Below are 19,723 nucleotides of genomic sequence, written 5' to 3'. Positions count from 1 at the left end.
GCTCCTGCCATCTTGAAAAAATCAAGCAGAATGTCAGCAATCTGCTACAAAGCACAAAGAATATGGTCAATATGGAATCAGAAGAGGAACAGCATACCATGGAACCATACAACCCAGAGTAGTTGAAGTGGAAAGAGAAGAAGTCATGCTATCCAGAACAGAAGATGAGTGGAAGAAGGTCCTAACAGAATTCGAAGGAATGTATTCCACAGAAACCCACGTGATACCTAAGCAGAGGCCAAATAAAATCCTGTGGAGAGTAACAGACCATCTCAATTGGCAAATAATGCCACATTACCTTGACATCAATGGTGCAACGCTGGAGGCTATCCACACAGTCATATACTGTGCTGCCATAGCAGCTACTAGGATTAATGGAAAAGAAACAAGACACCAGCAGCAGAAGAACTGAAAACAGAAGGAACCGCCAGCTTCTCTGGCTTGTATGGTTCCATAGTATGCTGTTCCTCTTCTGGTTCCATATTGACCATATTCTTTGTGCTTTGTAGCAGATCGCTGACATCTTGCTTGATTTTTTCCAAGAAAGAAAACTTCAGCAGAAGACAGAAGAATTAAGAGTCAAGATAGGTCAGTTGACCCAGTACCAACAGGATAATAGAATTAAGAAATTGATTGGAAAGGTGAAGAGCATCCTCAAGAGAGACAGCATCCACTGCAAACATGAGACCAGAAATCAGAGAATACGTGGACGCACTGAAGCAGAACTTCCTCGCACTCAGCAAGAGACTACAAAGAGAGCTAGCAGAGGTAAATAAACAACCGACTTTTCGATGAGAACCAAAGAGCCTTCTACAGGAAACTGGGTGAAGATGAGAAAGCAGGAAACGGATCACCCGAGAAGAAGACGATCGAACAATTCTGGGGAAATATCTGGAGCATTGAAGTAAGACATAACAAAAGAGCACCCTGGAGTAGAACAGAAGAAAACGTAGGACATACAAGAGATGAGAGAGTGGGAGATTCGGGAAGAAGTAAAACAGCCAATCAGGAACACCCAGACTGGTGAACCCCAGGAATCGATAACATCCACAACTGCTAGTATAAGAAGCTCACCTGCACACACAAGCACCTAGCAGAGCAGTTCACTCGAATGATAACGCACCCGAAGACAATCCCGAAGTTTCTCACTGAAGGAGTTACATATCTGAAGCCTAAAGATGAAGATACAAGAAACCCGACAAAATACAGGCCTATCACATGCCTCGCAGCGATGTACAAGATCCTGATCAGCTGCATAACTAAGAAGATATCAGACCACTTAGTGAGTCAGAACATAATGACCGAACAGCAGAAAGGATGTTATGTTATGTTATTTGGTTTTTAGGAGCATTAGCAACTAAGGCCATATTGCTCCGGGATATGCGGTGGTCATTCCTTGACCTTTCCGCATCCTCCGTATTTGATGGTGACGGGCTCGAACCCCGGTCTAATCAAGAAGCATGTACTACGCACTGCTGCTGCTCTTCCCACCTGGCTACGGAGGCACCTCAGAAAGGATGCAAGGAGCAATTAACCCTAGATGCCGCAGTTATGAAGCAAGCCTTCAAGAAGCACCGCAACCTATACACGGCCTACATCGATTACCACAAGGCCTTCGACTCGGTACCTCAAAGCTGGCTAATAGAGACCCTGAAGATCTACAAGGTCAATCCAAAAGTGACAAACTTCCTAGGAGCAACAATGGCGAAATGGAGTACCACCATTAAGGTCGAGAACATCACAACCAGGCCAATCCCCATTAGAAGAGGAATCTTTCAGGGAGATGCTCTGAGCCCACTATGGCCCCATCTAGCACTCAACCCATTATCCACCATGCTCAACGGCAGCAAGTATTGATATAACCTCAAAGAAGGAAGAAAGAACCTGTATACCCTCACCCACCTGATGTACATGGATGACATCAAGCTCTACGCGGCAATCGAAAAGCAACTCCAGCAACTACTCCGGATCACCGAAAAATTCAGCATGGACATCAGGATGGAATTTGGTCTAGATAAATGCAAGACCCCCAGACTGCACCAGGGAAAATTAGTTGGCCGAAACTACCAGCTTCTGACTGGTAAAGAGATTGAAGCTATGAAAGAAGAAGAAACCTACAAATACCTCGGGATGATGCAGGCTGAGCTGTTAGAACACAAGGAAATTAAGAAGTGCCTGACTGAAAAATATCATCAGAGACCCAGACGTCTGCTGAAAGCAAAATTGAACGGTGGGAACACAATTAAAGCCATAAACACCTATGCAGCTCCAGTACTAACATACACATTCAAGGTCATAGATTGGACTAAAACAGAGCTAGAAGATATCGTGCGAAAGACAAGGACAATGCTGACCAAGAGCCGCCAACACCACCCGAAGTCAGCAGTGGAGAGAATAACAATCTCGGAAAGAGGGAGGAAGGGGCCTGACAGACCTGAAAAAACAACAGCAAACAGCGATAGTTAACCTGAAGGATTACTTCAAGAACAACACAGCACTTCACCAGGCCATAAGGAAGATAGATAAGTGATATACCCCACCCAACCTAAGCGAGGAAACCCCTCCTGCCCAGACGGTACAAGAAATGAAGATAGAAAGATGGGCAAAGAAGACATTCCATGGCAGACACTACAATGACCTCCATCAAGATCACATCGATAACATAGCTTCCAATGCATGGCTCACAAGCGAGACGCTGTTCCCTGAGACTGAAGGATTCATGCTGGCCATCCAAGACCAGGTAATCAACACCAGAAACTATAGAAAATACATAGCAAAGGAGCCCGGAATATCAGATGACACATGTCGGCGATGCCACCTGGCCTCAAGAAACGATCCAAGACATCACCACGGAGTGCAAGGTGATCACCCAGACCGAGTACACTCGTAGACACGACCAGGTAGCCAGGATAATACATCAGAGCTAGCGAAGTATTTCCTCGCTAGCGGTGCTAGCGAGGTATTTCTGGTATTTCCTCGCTGGCGGTGGTAGCGAGGAAATACCAGTTGACCAAAGAAAGTGTACCATACTACAAGAATCCCAGGCAGTACTAGAGACCCGCACCCACAAGCTGTACTGGGAACGTGACATAATAACGGATAAGACCATCCCACCCAACAGACCGCACATAACCTTGTGGACAAGATGGAAAGGGCTACCTACCTGATTGACAGCGGTGCCCAACACTAGCAATGCCAGAAAACCCATGAGGAAAAGATTAGGAAGTATACGAACCTGAGACATGAGGTCAAGGACATATGGCATATGCAAGAAGTATCGACCATCGTGATCATCGTGTCAACCACCAATATGGTACCAAAACTCTACATAGCAGTCTAGCAGCAATAAGTCTCCCAGAGAAAACCTACAAGGAACTCCAGAAAGTCACAATCTTGAACACCTGTAGGATAGTCAGAGATTTCCTCGACCGACAGTAACACCAGACATTACAACCACCCATTTACTTGGTAGCAGTACCCGTCACAGAGGGGAATTCCCCAATCAGGGAGAAATAAACAATAATAATAATAATAAATATGTATGCAGTCCTAGTGCTAACATACTACTTTGGGATCATAGATTGGACTAACACCGAGCTGGAGGATATCGTGAGAAAGATAAGGACAATGATGACCAAGAGCCGCCAATACCACCCGAACTCTGCCATAGAGAGACTGACAATTGCACGGAAAGAAGGAGGAAGTGGCCTGATAGACTTCACTGAGCAACAGAAAACAGCGATAGTTAACCTGAAGAATTACTACCAGAAACATACAGCAGCACTCCAGCAGGCAATAAGGAAGATAGACAAGTGGTATACCCCACTCAACCTAAGCGAGAAGCGTCCCACCAACCAGGAGGCACAAACGAAGCTAGGAAGATGGGCAGAGAAGACACTTCATGGCAGACACATGTCGACGATGCCACCTGGCCTCAGAAACGATCCAACACATTACCGCGAGATGCAAGGTGATCACCCAGACTGAGTACATTCGCAGACACAACCAGGTAGCCGGGATAATACATCAGAAGCTAGCAAGGAAATACCAGTTGTTCGAAGAAAGTGTACCGTTGTTGTTGTTGGTGGTGGTTTTTTTTAGGAGCATTAGCAACTAAGGCCATATTGCTCTGGGATATGCGGTGGTCATTCCCTGACCTTTCCGCATCCTCCGTATTTGGTGGCGACGGGCTCGAACCCCGGTCTAATCAAGAAGCGTGTGCTACGCACTGCTGCTCCTTCCCACCTGGCTATGGAGGCACCCCAAGTGTACCGTACTACAAGTACGAACCTCAGGGAGTACTCGAGACCCCAATCCACAAACTGTACTGGGACCGCACCATAATAACGGATAACACACTCCCACATAACAGACTGGACATAACTGTTGTGGGCAAGAAGGAAAAGGCTACCTGTCTGATATATCCTGTAAATAATCTGACACCGATTCTATTTTATTGTTGGCTCTAGGGGATGAGCTCGAACTTCGATGTGGGCCCCATCTCCCCAAGGCTATTGTCCACCAACCAATGTAAAACCCCTGGCATTGCTGCTGTGAAGGGTCTATTGTATATACCATGTTTGTATTCTTGCTTGGGTTTTATTGGCGCATTATCGACTAAGGCTATAATGCGTGTTTGTATAAAATAAAGATTATATATATATATATACAGGGTGATTCACTACTAGTGCGACAAACTTGCAGGTGGTGTAGGGGGCACAAAGACGAATCGGAATCACATAGCATTGCAGGGTCCGAAATGTCTTCGTCATGCGGAAGAGGACGTTGAACGGGAGGTCGCCGACATGCACCTCGCGTATGGAGCTGCGGACTGTAACGGGCGCACCGCTCTGCGCTTTTACCAGGAACGTTTCCCGCACAGGCGTGCTCCTCATCATACGATTTTCGCACAAAAGGTTACGTGAGACTGGTTGTTTCACGAGAGGTACCATGAATCGAGAGCGAACGACGAGGACGCCAGACAATGAGGAGAATGTCCTACGTCTTGCAGAAGGCAATCCGAGTACGAGTACTCAAGCGATAGGCCAACGATTGGGTATTTCCCAATCCACTGTATGGAGGATACTGTCAACAAACCAAATGAGTTCATACCATCTGCAACGCGTCCAATCATTGGAGCCTGCGGATTATCCACTCTGGAGGACTTTTGCTACTTGGTTTCTTCAACCGAAACGGTTCGCAAATGCTGACTTCCAGCGGGATCGCTGTTCACGCGACCTCCCGTTCAACGTCCTGTACCGCATGACGAAGGCATTTCGAACTCTGCAATGCTATGTGATTCCGATTCGTCTTTGTGTCCCCTACACCTCCTGCAAGTTTGTCGCACTGGTAGTGAATCACCCTGTATATAGACATAGCAGTATTCAACACTGGCAATCTGCAGAAAACTGATTGGGGAAAAATCAGGAAGTACACGAACCTAAGACAGGAGATCAAAGAGATGCGGCATATGCAACAAATAACGACCATCCCGATCATCGTGTCAACCACAGGTATGGTGTCAAAGACCCTATATAACAGCTTAGCAGCAATAAGTCTCCCAGCGAACACCTATAAGGAAATCCAGAAAGTCGCAAACCTGAACACCCGTAGGATAGTCAGAGAGTTCCTCGACCAACAGTAACACCAGACATAACAACAACCACCTTGTGTACTTGGTAGCAATAACCGTCACGAGGTGGAATCCCCAATCAGGGAGAAATAATATAAGAGCAATAATAATAATAATAAATTTTCATGAAAAACTGTACTCACTGTTTCTAGCTGAGCTGCCGAATTTAAGACCAAACCAAGCTGCATCACATAGCAACTCCGCAGTGACTCGTGCGCATGGTTTGACCTTGACAGTCGGTTAAGTTTATGCCTGTTCAGTTTCGCCTACGTAACAATGAACATGACACAAGAGGAACAGTATGCTGCTCTCGAATTTTGTTTCCTTCTCAAAAAAACATCAGCTGAAGCTTATGAAATGTTAAAAGAGGCTTGTGGTGAATCTACACTTCCATATAGCACAGCTCGCAGGTGGTTTAGAATGTGGAAGATGGACGTGATTCAATCACAAAAATTGTTGTCCTGGAGCTCTAACCACTGCTGTAATCGTCAGAAAAGATTGTCGTATAATGCTAAGGCAACTGGCAGAGATGTTGAGAATATCAGTAGGAAGTACGCACGGTATTCTCTATGAGCATTTGCATATGTCACGTGTTTGTGCATACTGGCTTCCAAGATTACTCACACCTGAGAAACAGCAAGTTTACATGGAGGTTTGTCAGGAACTGCAACGGAACGGTGGAAGAGACATGGCTTCATCATTTCGACCCAGAGACTAAGCAACAAAGCTTTATTTTCGAAGTCTACGTCATCACCAACACCGAAAAAAGCAAAATGTGTCACTTATGCAGGAAAGGTTATGGTCATCTCTTTTTTTTGACATTCAAGGAATGGTTTACCAGCATCATCATGTCATGCCACATCATGTGACTGTTACTACAGAACTGTACGTACCACACACTTTGCGGGGTTCTGCTATGGCCTGCGGTCTACCGCGGCTACTGGACGCTATAGTGTGAGAATACACTATAGCGTGCAGACTACCGGACGCTATAGTGGATACTAAAAATATGATATATGAATAAATATGAAAAATATAAATGGGTTAAAAACATAAAATTATTTGCTAAATGAGTTTTAATAAAGACTAAATATTAGCTTAAATGTTATGCTTTATGAATTATACACAAACACTTTAATACACAAACAGGTTAAATAGTACATTTAAATTAATGACTTACCCTTCTTTTACTTTTTAATGATATACACTTCGAATATCATTTAAAAATGTTACAAATAAATTAACTGCATCTTTTCTTCACTACTTGTAATTAATGTCCAGTCATCCGTTGCGAGAGTAATAAATACAACTTTCGCCAAATGAGCCTTCACATCTTTAAGAATTTTTTCATATTCTGTAGTAAAAGTTGCATGTTAAATGTTTGGTGCAGCAGTATAGAGGATGAATCAAGTCCAGCCACAAATGTACAAAAGTCTTCGTCACCTGCAATACTCAGGACCGTGCAAATGGAAGGTGAGCTGGATGTGATGCACCAGAGACCGACAGAGGGTGCCCCAAAAACGTTTATCATGTAGCTAAAACTAAAGAAAGGGATCCCAAAAGCAACCATGCAACCGGATCCTGGCAGATACCACTGCACAATCTTGATAATACTCCTCAGGGCCGCCGCAAGTGGGTAGGCGAGGTAAGCGTAGCTTACTTTCAGGACGCCAAATTTTATTTTGACATATACAAGTCGGACCTCTGTTTAACGAACTTTTTTATAGAGAAATTTTCTATTTGACGATATTTTTTGAATTCCCCTTGGTACTTACATGGACTCCCCGACTTACGGATATTCGATTTACGTAAGTTTGTGCCGGAAGGTGCAAACTTAAAAAAATCGTGGAAACGTATTTTACATCCCGTATGAATAAATGGAGGTATTGTGAAAATATCGTAATGTGAACCCAATAACACATTTTTTTTTTTTTTATAATTTGTTCCAAATTCTTGGAAGTTGAAAATTTCGCTGTATTACTAAGCTATTTATCTTTCTAAAAGGTCATTTTTATAATGGAAATTGCACTACACTTTCATCATTATCTACTACACTTTCATATATTCGGTTATAAGAATCAATTCGGTTATAAGAATCATTATTGCACTACACTTTCATATATTCGGTTATAAGAATCAATTTTGAAAGCCTTTGTGATATTTTTTTAAAGTACGTTTCTGGAGGTCACGACCAAAAAAACAATAAACTCAATCTTATTACAAATGCGATAATACCGATAACCAATTGTGTAGGTTTTTACGTTTTTATGGTGAAATGTGTTCCCTTCACTGAAATCTTCAATCATATAAAAAATAAATTTTCAGAAACTTCTTTTTCATTCCTTTTTACTTATTACAATGATGAAGTGAAAGCGACCAACGGAAATTCAAAGTGGTGTAGCGCCAGGAAACGAAACAAAATTGAGTTTGAAATAAAGATGAAAATGATTAAGAAGTACGAAGCAGGACAAAGTTTGTCATCTATTGCAAAGGAATTAGGTCTTGCTGCTTTAACAGAGAATACTATTTTAAAGGACAGTGCGCGTATAAAAGAACATGTCAAAGGATCAACCCATTTAAGATCAACAGTAATCACAAAACAGCTTTCAGGTGCTATATAGAAGATGGAACAGCTGTTAATAATATGGATGGAAAATCAGATTCAGAAGCGAGTGCCCCTGAGTCCAATGGCCACTCAAGTAAAAGCAACAAGTATTTATAAAGATATTCAGGATAGGTACGGCGAACCACAAGCCAACTTCGTGGTAAGCAACGGGTGGTTTAACGGGTTCAAGCATCGCGCTGGTTTCCACAACGTTAAAATAATGCGGTGAAGTCGCTAGTGCCGATTCTGCAGCTGCAGAGAAATTTTGTGATGTGTTGGAAAAAATTATTGATGAAAGCGGCTATTCAACGCAGCAAATTTTTAGGATTGACGAAACTGGTCTGTATTGGGAAAAAAATGCCGGATGGAATATACATTGCCAAAGAGGAAAATACAATGCCAGGTTTCAAGCCGCCAAAAGATAGGGCCACACTCTTGCATGGGGCTAATGCAGCGGGAGATTACAGATTAAACCCACTGCTTGTGCACCATTCTGGAAATCCTCACGCATTTAAGGGCATCAATAAAGCCACCCTACCCGTGCATTTCCGATCGAACCAGAGAGCATGGATAACAATATCTCTCTTTGAGGATTGGTTTAAATGCTGTTTCATTCCCGAGGTTGAAAAATATTGTAAAGACAACGACGTTCCTCTCAAGAATTTGCTTCTATTAGATAATGCTCCTGGACATCCTACGCATATAGATGATTTCAATTCGAACATGAGAGTCATATTTCTACCGCCAAACACGACTTCACTCATCCAACCAATAGATCAGGGTATTATTTCAAATTTAAAATCATACTGTTTACACACAACATTTTCTCAGGCATTGTCTACAGTAGACGATGAGAAAAATTTTACATTAAGCAACTTTTGGAAATCTTATAATATTTACCACGCCATTGTAAACATTAATAAGGCCTGGGCGGAAATTACTAAAAGTTGATTAAAATGGCGCATGGAAGAAAATATGCTCACGGCACATAAAAGGCTTCAAAGATTTGAAAAAGACGAATCGTATGAAGAGGTTACAGATATGATTGTAAAGGTTGCAGAGCTACTTCAGTTGGAGGTTGATTCCAAAGACGTGGAGGAGTTAATAGAGGAAGAAGAGAAGAAAATGCTAACGAAGCTCAAGATGAACCAAATGAGGAGCCGAGACGCTTCATCACCAGAGATGGCAATGGCGAGTTTTGAGAAGATGGATCCTGACAGCGCACGACTCTTAAAAGTTAACAGAGGGGTGAATTATATGCTTGATTGCTAGAAAGAAATTTACAATGAAAAGAAAAAAGCCACCAGGCATCCGTTAATATGTTTTTTCGTAAGGTTGAGCGGCCGACCCCTTCTAAATCTCCATAACCCTCAACCTCCGGAGCGGCGTACTTATCAACTGAAGATGTCGATTGTAGCAATGATGCTCGAGATGTAAAACTTACTGATGTTATGCCTGTCTCTTCTCTTTTTTTATAATTTTGAATGTTTTTCAAATTGCACGCTTCTGTAATTTTTCTGCGCATGAGATAAAAAAATTGAATAAATACAATAAATAATTATATTTACATGTTCGTCAAACATTTCTTTATTGAATTAATCAATTCAGCACGCACAGTTGCGAGTGCTGCGCAAGCATGGGGAAAATTCCGACTTACGTAGCGTTCCGCGGAACGTAACCCTTACGTAAGTCGGCGAGTTTTTGTACGTTTAAAATAGTTTCCGTAGAACGAAGAAAATTTCCATATAACGAACGGATTACGAGAGACAACTGGGAACGTTTTGTTCGAACCTCTGGTATTCAGACAATTAGTTTGGCTCTTAATTCGTGCTACTAAGCAAGAGTTAGAAGAAATTAAGAAAAAGAAACGTGAAAATGGCATTTTTTAAACAGCTGACAAAAATTAACACCACATACAACCAGTGGTGAGCTATAGTGGGCTCGCTAGAGCCCATTATTATTTCTTTTGAAAATTGCAAGCCCATTATTATTTCTTTTGAAAATTGCAAGCCCATTATTATTTCTTTTGAATTTTGCAAGCCCATTGTTGAGATGATCATTTATTTTACAAATGAAATCCTGAATGCAATTATTGAGTATCCAGAGCCGAAACTACAGTGGGGTGAGCGTGGCCCCATCCCCATCATTTTAATGGCACAATCGATCGGTTATATATTTTAAAATTGCTTCATTTTTGATTTAATTACAGTCGGACCTCTGTTTAACGAACTTCTTTAAAGCGAATTTTTTGATTCCCCTTGGTAATTAAATTTAAATAGTTTCCATTGAACGAAGAAACTTTCCATGTAACGAACAGATTAGGAGAGACAACTGCGAACTAAGGGTAAAAGGGATTACCATTTCACAATGTTAGTGGTGTCCATAAAACCTCTGCAGTCATATACCAAAAGTCGCGCTAGTCAATATGCTTTCCATAGCCAGTCAGAGGTTAAGAAGATTCTCGACACGGATTATAGCCTCTGGTCAACCTGTGTTGTGGTTCCCTTTATTCCACAAGAAGTCATATGTTTTTCAGAGAAGTGCCTTCACGCCTTCCGGTAAATTTCGCCTGTCTAAGTTTACATGGTCACAGTAGCTGAATATCCTTGTGATTCCGACATTTTGCACTGTATTCAAAGAACTAGTGAGAATAGCAATGTAGAGGGGGGGTGGGGGGTTGAGATAACTAAGATATTATATAAACTTTACGAAGATGAAATGCTGCAGATTTTGAAACTTTGTCCAGCCTTCACTGTGTAGAAAATGGTCTAAAATATAATGGCATACAGGTAATAATTTAAAAAAAAAATTTGAATTACCGATCTCCAAAAAACCAGCGCGAATTAAGGACGATTGCTAAAGAACTTAATGTGGAAACTATAAAGATCGGTCGTGTGTTCGGGCCACGATGGCAGCTTGTAGCTTTCGGACAGCAATTGCGAGTTGGAGGGATCATCCCGCTTTGTGCAAACATTTTGAATCAGAATTTAAATATTCCGGATTATTAAATCGACTTTAAATTTGAAATTTCTTAACCATTTAGCACTAATGATCGACATCCTGCAGGAGCTCTCTTACCTTTCAGAAACTTTACAGAATCACTATGGTAAAAGCATATAAATTAATTATTCTGAAGGGAATTTTGAAGCTAAAATTGGGAGCATGTTGAAGTTGAAAGAATTTGAAGGAATCAAAATCGAAAGTAAAAAAAAAAATTACCTCGTGACAAGTTATTAAATGTACTGTTTTATCCTTAAAGGATAAGTTATTAATGCAAAGAGGTGATTTTTTAATTAAATAAAGAAAATAACGATACCATTGAAAGAAATTTTAAACATATGCTACCCGAAATCGTGGAATGTGAAAGAACTTTCGTCTCGGTGGCAAGACGGTGAAACCGAATAAAAAATTTAAGTTTTCTCATAAAATATGAAATAAAAATTAATGATTTTAGAGATTTTGTCGAAGATAGTTTATCTTTAAAATAGAGTGAAATTCCCTTTTCAATTAAGAAAACCAGAAAATATCTTTGAAACCATTGCGACTAGCAGTGGTGAAGCTGAGTGAGCTTTCTTAATGAATAATATTGAGTGAATGAATGAATATGTTGACAATTAAACACGTTGCAGATTATGATGACCATACATCTAAATGGAAAACCATTGCTTCAATTTGATCCGGATCGTTACATCAAATCATTCCTCTGTAATCATCGCTCAGCTATTGAACAAAACAGAAGATCGACAACAAATATTAATAAAGAAGTAAATTGTATATGGGCATTTTTAGAATAAATTTTTCTTGAATATTTGTGAAATAATTTTTTTTCATGTAATCTGTGATTTTTTGTATACTTTTTCTAGAAAGTTAGTTTTTTATGTAATATTTGTTTTTATATTTTGGAATGTTTTGTGATAGTTTTATGTTATTTGTGATATGGGAAATATTATCATCAAAAAATTGTACCCATTATATTTCCGTAGTTGTTAAAAAAAACAGACGAATAAAAAAAGTTGCGCGTGTGACCAGCAGGCACAGTAGATGGTTTATGCGAAACATCTTTCGCGTTTCTTTTAGGTATTTGGATTTGTATATATCGATTACGAAATAAAAGAGCTTTTTTATTGATCATTCACAGATTTTCATAATTTCTGGAAGACAAGATACAATGGATTTATGATAACTAAAGTAAGAGATGTATACTTGCGAGTGCAACGTATCTAAAATCTCTGTAAAATAGCACCGATTGATGTACCGATGTTGTAGTTAAAGCGACATACACAGGTGTTAGGGGCACTTAACAATGGAATGTAACGAAAATGCGAGACGAAAAAAGAAATTGCTGACAAATATTTGTATTGTTGCAATCATACTTACTGCAGAAGTAACTTCAAGAAGCATGAGTGTGACGTCATACTATTCAAAAATTCGAAAAAGTTAGAACTCCAGATATCCAGTTATTGTCGTAAGGCAAGGCACGACGACCAGGTTTGCAAGTTTTTTTTTTAGATAGACTTAGGAACGTTTTACACATTCACTTATACTCATTGTTAAGGGGTTATAAGCCGTATCCGCCCCCCCCCTAAATCAGCCCCTGACTCGAGATACCATACCGGTCACGAAAAATGCATCACGCGCTCTAATCACACTACTAGTAGTGCGAGCGTGGGAAGCGCCTCTAGTGGAAGCGCCGATAACGTCACTTCCGTGACCGATCAAATTTACTCGGTAGAAAGTCGGAAAAACTGCGAGCCTATTGTTAAAATATTCACAGCTCACCACTGCATACAACCACTGATCCTTCTCGTCCGTACACTACTAGGCGATTTCATGTGCATTAACAACGAGAATTGCTCATGCACGTCGACAGAAATGCTTCCCCCCCTTTTTTTTCTTTTTTTTTTGTCCCCACACCCTGCTAATAAAAAGAGAACCCGATACTAACAACTCATACAATTACTGCGAAAAGCATCAAATCGTTAAGAAACAACTTAAAAACAAACAAACAAAAAACCCTCACCTCAACAGCCATCGCATGCTGGCTGGTACACTTCATCAAACATTCACACTGAAAACTTGTATTCCGAAGTTATCAGATTCACACATCCATTCTTTTGCAAACGGAATCACAAGCAATAATCGAGGTAGCGAAGCAGCACGACGACGACAAACAACAGCACGATAATTTGGCGTTAAAATCAGAAGCGAATTTGCATCCAATCAAGCAATCAGAAACGCAAAATGAGGTAAATTACGCATTCCCAGTAATCAGCCAATCACAGAACTCGACCGAACAATCACTCCGTTCTTCGGCCACTCCCTCAACGGAGATACCATGTTCTGTAGTTTAGCCAGCATAAATATATGATACTATTTTTAGCAAGCAATGTACAGCGTTCAGGGGATCTTCAAAAGAATTATATGAAAATGACAAATCAATGGTAACTGTTTAAAATTTACTGAAACAATTGCTAAATTTGATTCAGTTATGACAGAACATATTCCCCGTATTCAGAAATCTGAATGGAAAAATATCGTGCATTATTTGGGCGATCAATATAAAATGAAATTATTGAAATAATTTCACAAAATATTGAAGATAAAATACTAGAAATGATTAAAGAAGCTAAATATTATACAAGGAATCGTTCTAAATCAATAGCCTTAATTAAAAATAACGTATTATAAGTTTCTTTGTTCAATTATAATTTGGTATGATATTTTAAATAAAATTAATCCGGTAAGCAAAATGCTCAAAAAAAAAAAAAAAAAAAAAGGATCCTGATACACATGACGCTCTTGAATGTATACAAAATATCACGGAATATTTTAAAGAAAATAAAATAGAGAAAGCAGTCCAAACAATTCTCGATTCGTCTAATAATATGGCTACTATCTCGTTGGCATCGAAGCTTCATTTCCAGAAGTAAGGAAAGGATTGAAAAAACGTCATTTCGATTATGAAAGTAAAAATCAAGCTATTAAGAATCCGTTAGAAAATTTCAAATTAATTTTTTCTTTCAAATTATGGACATAACAATTTTCTCGTTAACTGAAAGGTTTACAAATATGAAAGAACATGTAGAAATATTTAAAATGTTTCATAACATTTCTGAATTAAAAAAAAAAAAAAGGTCAGTGACGATATATTAAATCATTGCAAAAATTTACATATTAAGTTAAGTGACATTGATATAATGAGTCCGATACTGATTGTTTAGCATTATCTGAAGAATTTATATTCTTCAAATAATGCTAAAAGTACTTCAAATTTATATTAAAGACAACATTACTCCAATTTTAGTTTTACAATATATTTTTAAAAACAATTTTACAGATAATTTTCCAAATGTAGTAGATGCATTAATTAAGAATATTTCTAACTTTACCGGTTTCAGTTGCCTCAGGTGAATGGAGTTTTTAAAAATTAAAATTAATCAAAAATTATTTATGATCGGCGAGGTCTCAACAACGAATCTCTAATTTGACAATAATTTCAATAGAAAATGATCTTTTGGAACAAATAGACATGAATTAATTAATAAATTCGCACATCTTAAAGCAAGGGAAAATTTGAATAATTTTTTAGCATTATAATTTTCCTTTTATTTTATTATTGTGGGTACGATTAACTGTGATTTAGAATGATTTTTTTTTTTTTTGTTATTTTTGTTGTTTCATTATATTACATGTGAGATATGTTGTAGTTCTTTTCTTTTTCAATAAAATAATAATAATTATTTACGTCTTTTTATTTTTTAATCCAAATATTTTCTGGGCCCACATACTGCTGTAAATCTTTGGCAGTCGTGTGGATTAGCAAGCTGTTTAGTTTTTTCTGGAGTGCAAAGAAAAGTGGGTTTATATGGCTTCTCGATGTGAGTGTTCTTATTTCGGATAGTAAATGGCACTACACTCTGTGGTCATGACCTACACTGGCAGTGTAGGTCTGTAGGTCATGGCCACAGAGAAGTAAGATATATGTTACTACTCTGTGGTCATGGCTAAAGTCCGAAGACGCGTTTATTAAACCCTTGGCCACCAGTTGTGGGCGTATTGCAAGGTAATGTCCTGTCACAGCTCCTGCAATAAAGATTATGCATTTTCTTATTTAAACAATACCAGTAGCAAGTGCTTCTGCACTTGCTATTGGTTTTGTTTAAAATAAGAAACTGCTCAACCCCCTTTTGGCAGATCATGACTTGATAACACACGATGCCATCTGAAAGTGAATGAACTAAATGCAAGAATGACTGATGCAAACTTATAGCATGATGTGTAAAGGACAGCAACATTTTGTATATGAATAAATTCTCTGGTAGCCTCAGGAATAAATTCTTGATATCCAGTGTTTAACTATTATGATTGATCAACTAAGTGCTATTACCGTACTTTTATCCTCTGATCCCTCTCCGTCAATATTTCTTTATGGTCTTTGTACTTGGCAAACCCATCATTCTTCACTTTCTTGGTGATCCCCCCCCCCCCTCTCTCTCTCTCTCTCTCTCTCTCTCTCTCTCTCTCTCTCTCTCTCTCTCTCTCTCTCTCTCTCTCAGGGTAACTCGGGAATTTTCTTTGGCTGATGCAGCATAAGCCTCAGGCTTCCTTGTGCCATATGGCTGATAATACTAATGCTAATACTGTACTTCACTAGCTGATCAATTTTAATTGAAGCTGAGTGTAGTAGTGCTCGTTACATGCCTTGCTTTGACGAACACTACTGTACTCAGTAGTGTTCGTCAAAGGTGTACATTGAAGAACTTACGTGTACATTGAAGAATGTTTATTTACTATAAACATGCAAACGCACCATTTCTAGAGGATTAAAACCAAGGCATTTTGCCGCACGATATGGAAGAACGTAAACATAACCACCAGGGCTGTGCAAATGGGGGATGCATTGGATGCGCCGCACCAGACCCCCCGATCTTGTAGCCCCAATGGAGGGAACTATCGAAGTCCCAACGTATATATGAACGAGACCCGTTAACCCGTTTGCATCGGAACTCCCAAGTACAGTACCTTTGCACAGCCCTGAAAACCACTGCGTTAGTCACGAGGGCAACATAGTTAGTCGACTTGGTTTTTGTTTAAGGGCTTTAAAAACTATTACATTAGGATCACCCGGAAAATTATTTCAACTACTCATGTGTATTGTGTCTGTAATTTGCGAATGTTCTACGGTCGATTTGTCTGTCTTGCTGGACGAAAAATCTGAGTTTCCGAGGTAGGGGATGGGACCTGACTATCTATTCCTGAGACCGACCAACTCAGCCACGAAATGAAAAAAGTCCATAAAAGTTCCTTGTATCACTGACGGGATTCGAACCCGGGTCTTTTCCGCCCGGTGTGGGAAGAACGGTGACGATACCTCTGTTTACCGCACAGACGTTTAAGGGATTTAGAAAAACGTGCGAAATTAAATGTTTATGAGTGATATCTGATTTTAAAAGGGGTCGTGATGTAAGAAGAAAATTCAAATGAGGTGCGCCAAATAAAAAAATAAAAAAAAGGAAGAAAGAAAAAAAATGGAAATGACAAATTGGAAGAGAAGAATCAAGAATTAAGCAGACACTTCTAAAATTTCCGATAAGTAATAAAGATGTTTTAGTGATAGAGATGAACTGTGAACACACAAGCTCAGAATGTTCATTCGTAAACGAATGAACATTCTGTGCATTCATTTATGAATGACAGTTCGTGCAAATATCGAGATCTCGTGGATGTGTACTTGAAAAATGTCCCATCAGTTTTCGATCTGAGTGAGTTGATCATACCAGTGATTATCAGCGATATAGTATAATGTGTAAAGACATTATAATTGAAGATGATCCTTTCTCATCTAAGTGATGAAGAATACCTAATGGATGATAAAGGAAGCATTTCAGAGACTTCCATTACAATACTTAAAAAAAAAAAAAAAAAAAAAGACAATAAACATAACTGGTATTTGTTGGTATAATCCAAACCTTAGAACTGTGTTTATTGTTTTCAGTTTAACAGCCCTTCATTGTATTACATGGTTGTTGCTACTGGAAACATATGGGAAATGCATCAGGAGGAGGGAATGCGATCTATTGAGAATCCTGAATTGGCTTGATTTAGAATTCGACTGTTCGAATAAAAAACAACCGATCGTGAAAATAAGTTATACATTCAAGAGAAGGAAAAAAAAATAAAATAAAAAACTCTGGAAGGATTTACTGGAAAGACTGATAAGTGTTACGCAATGCAATTTTGACATCACATAGCTAATTGATTCCAAACAATATTTTTTACTGTAGCTTGAAATTCAGAAATGTTATGTATTTTCAAATTTAAATTTCAAATTTCAATTTTAAATTTAATAATAACATTTTCGTGTTATTATTAAATTTATTTATTAAATGTAAAAATAAATATTTAAATAAACTTTAAATATAAAGATTGATAACAAAAATTAGATTAAATTAAACTAGGGACCCTAGGCACACCTAGGGTCCCGAGCTGGATATCATCATTCTTCTCTTTCTTGGTGATTCCCTTCTACTTCTCTCTCAGGGTAATTTAGAATTTTTTTTTCACTGGTGCAGCATAAGCCTCAGGCTTCCTTGTACCATATGGCTAATAATAATAATAATAATCATCATCAATTGAAGTAAATATCCTGCTTGTTGCCCTTGGTATCATTAATTATAGTGTAAATGGCTGCCGACAAGTGAACTTGTAGTAAAAATCCATAGCTCGCAGCAGGAGAGGTCCAAGTCCCATCCATTCGTTTGCATTGTGAACGCACGCGATACCGAACTGGTGCGACTGTTCTGATTGCCCCAAGCAACTAAAGAGGTGCGAAGAGTTTTTAGTTTTGTTGGTTGAGTTGGGCAGCAAGCAGTATCGCATCCGTTTTTATGACGGGTGTGTGAATGAAGATACTTTAAACTTTCTCCAAGTTTAAAACTAGCTCGTCACAAAATAGTTTTCTATATTGTTTTCTTATGATGTTTTATGTATTTCCCCCAGTAACATTATACTAAAAATGTTATTAGTGTTAGACATCGGCGGTGACAGGATATTTTGAAAGGTGGTGCATATGGGAATAAATTTTTTGTTCACGAACATTTCGAATGCATACAATATCTTATGTTTCAATAAATTAAGGAAAATATTAAAAATTATGTATTACTTCGAAATCCAAATGTGGTGCAAAACCACCTTGCATCATGCTGCGGATGCCCACGGTGTTAGATGTTATGTAATAATTGTTGGATTTTCGTGTTATTATTAAATTTATTTATTAAATGTAAAAAATAAATATTTAAATAAACTTTAAATATAAAGATTGATAACAAAAATTAGATTACATTTCCGAAAAAGAACTCCGTACATCCAGCAACTGGATGCATGGGATTTAAATTTATTTTCTGTGTTGGGTCTAAGCAGAAACAGATAAAATAATTTATCTAGTTATTATTATGATGTAATGTAATTATTAGTATAAGTTGTTTGTATTTTATTTAGAATTTGCTTAAAATTTTTTAGAATTTTTATAAATCTTATTAAATTTCATTGTCACTTGAATTGTACTTTTTTAACTAAATAAATATAGTGATATAGTTATTACAAACCTAACATCATAAATTAATATATATAAGTTGACAGGGGATAAGAAAGTCATATAACATAACTGGGAGATAATATTCAATACCGAAATACATATATATATAGTGCTAAAACTGCATTGGGATATAGGTTTAGAGTTATATTTTGTATTGGAATTTTATTGAACTTGAAGAGAAATCATGACTCAGACCAGAGCAACAAAGCAAAAGGCTCAAACTAGTGGAAGAGCTGTGGCTCAGGGAAGAACTGAGGGGGGTGGTTGTCCTTGAAATCACAGTCTATTGAAATGCACTGCTTGTTTGATGTTTGTGGAGCAATCAGGAATGGGACATGATATTGCCAAATGGAATTTATCTTTGTGTGTGCACGATGTAAGGAGTGCAAGGAAATCAGGCGCCAACTCGGCATTGCTATGGGCTTATATGAGAGCTTGAAGGACAGGGTGGATGCCCTCGAAGGATTTAAATTGAGGGCCCCATCAAGCTCTCAGCTGCCCACATCAATGCTAGAGCTTGCACTTGAACATCACGCAACACAGCGGCAACCCCCAAGGAAGAAGGCGTTGGTCCCACAGGAACTAGTTGTTGTTGGTGACTCTATTGTCAGGGAAATGGGCAATATATTGTGCAAAAAGGATAGATGGAACAGGACCAGAGTATGTCCGCCAGGGGCAAAGGTTGATGACGTTGTAGGGCAGATATCATCCTTTAAGGGCACAAAGGGTGATATTGTTGTACACGTTGGCACTAATGATATTAAGAGTAGGAGATCGACAGAATTACTTTACAAGTACAAGACAATGCCGAAAAAAAGCCGTGAGTTAGGGTTGAACTTGAAAGTGTCTGCAATTCTGCCCAGACACGATAGGAGGGAGTATATGATGAGAG

The 19,723-nt window shown here is 38.7% G+C and overlaps 1 protein-coding gene across 2 annotated transcripts in view; it reads left to right on the top strand.

Annotated features, from left to right (window-relative positions):
• The window catches only part of LOC150079655 (medium-chain acyl-CoA ligase ACSF2, mitochondrial-like), a 274,679-nt gene that overhangs the window by 14,295 nt on the left and 240,661 nt on the right, over nucleotides 1-19,723 (top strand). The window contains exon 1 of one of the 2 annotated variants that reach the window (XM_090382451.1): nucleotides 17,960-18,062. The exons of the other annotated variant lie outside the window; for it this stretch is intronic. The gene's annotated coding sequence lies outside the window, so the exon portion shown is untranslated. Of the gene's footprint in view, nucleotides 1-17,959; nucleotides 18,063-19,723 lie in introns of those variants that run through there. 2 annotated transcript variants of the gene reach the window in all.

The sequence above is a fragment of the Mastigoproctus giganteus genome, chromosome 10 (genome assembly GCF_048544385.1).
Source record: "Mastigoproctus giganteus isolate SK-2022 chromosome 10, ASM4854438v1, whole genome shotgun sequence".
In the NCBI taxonomy this organism is placed as follows: domain Eukaryota; kingdom Metazoa; phylum Arthropoda; class Arachnida; order Uropygi; family Thelyphonidae; genus Mastigoproctus; species Mastigoproctus giganteus.
The sequence above is the reverse complement of the archived record's forward strand: the minus strand, read 5'-3'. Positions and strand labels throughout refer to the sequence as shown.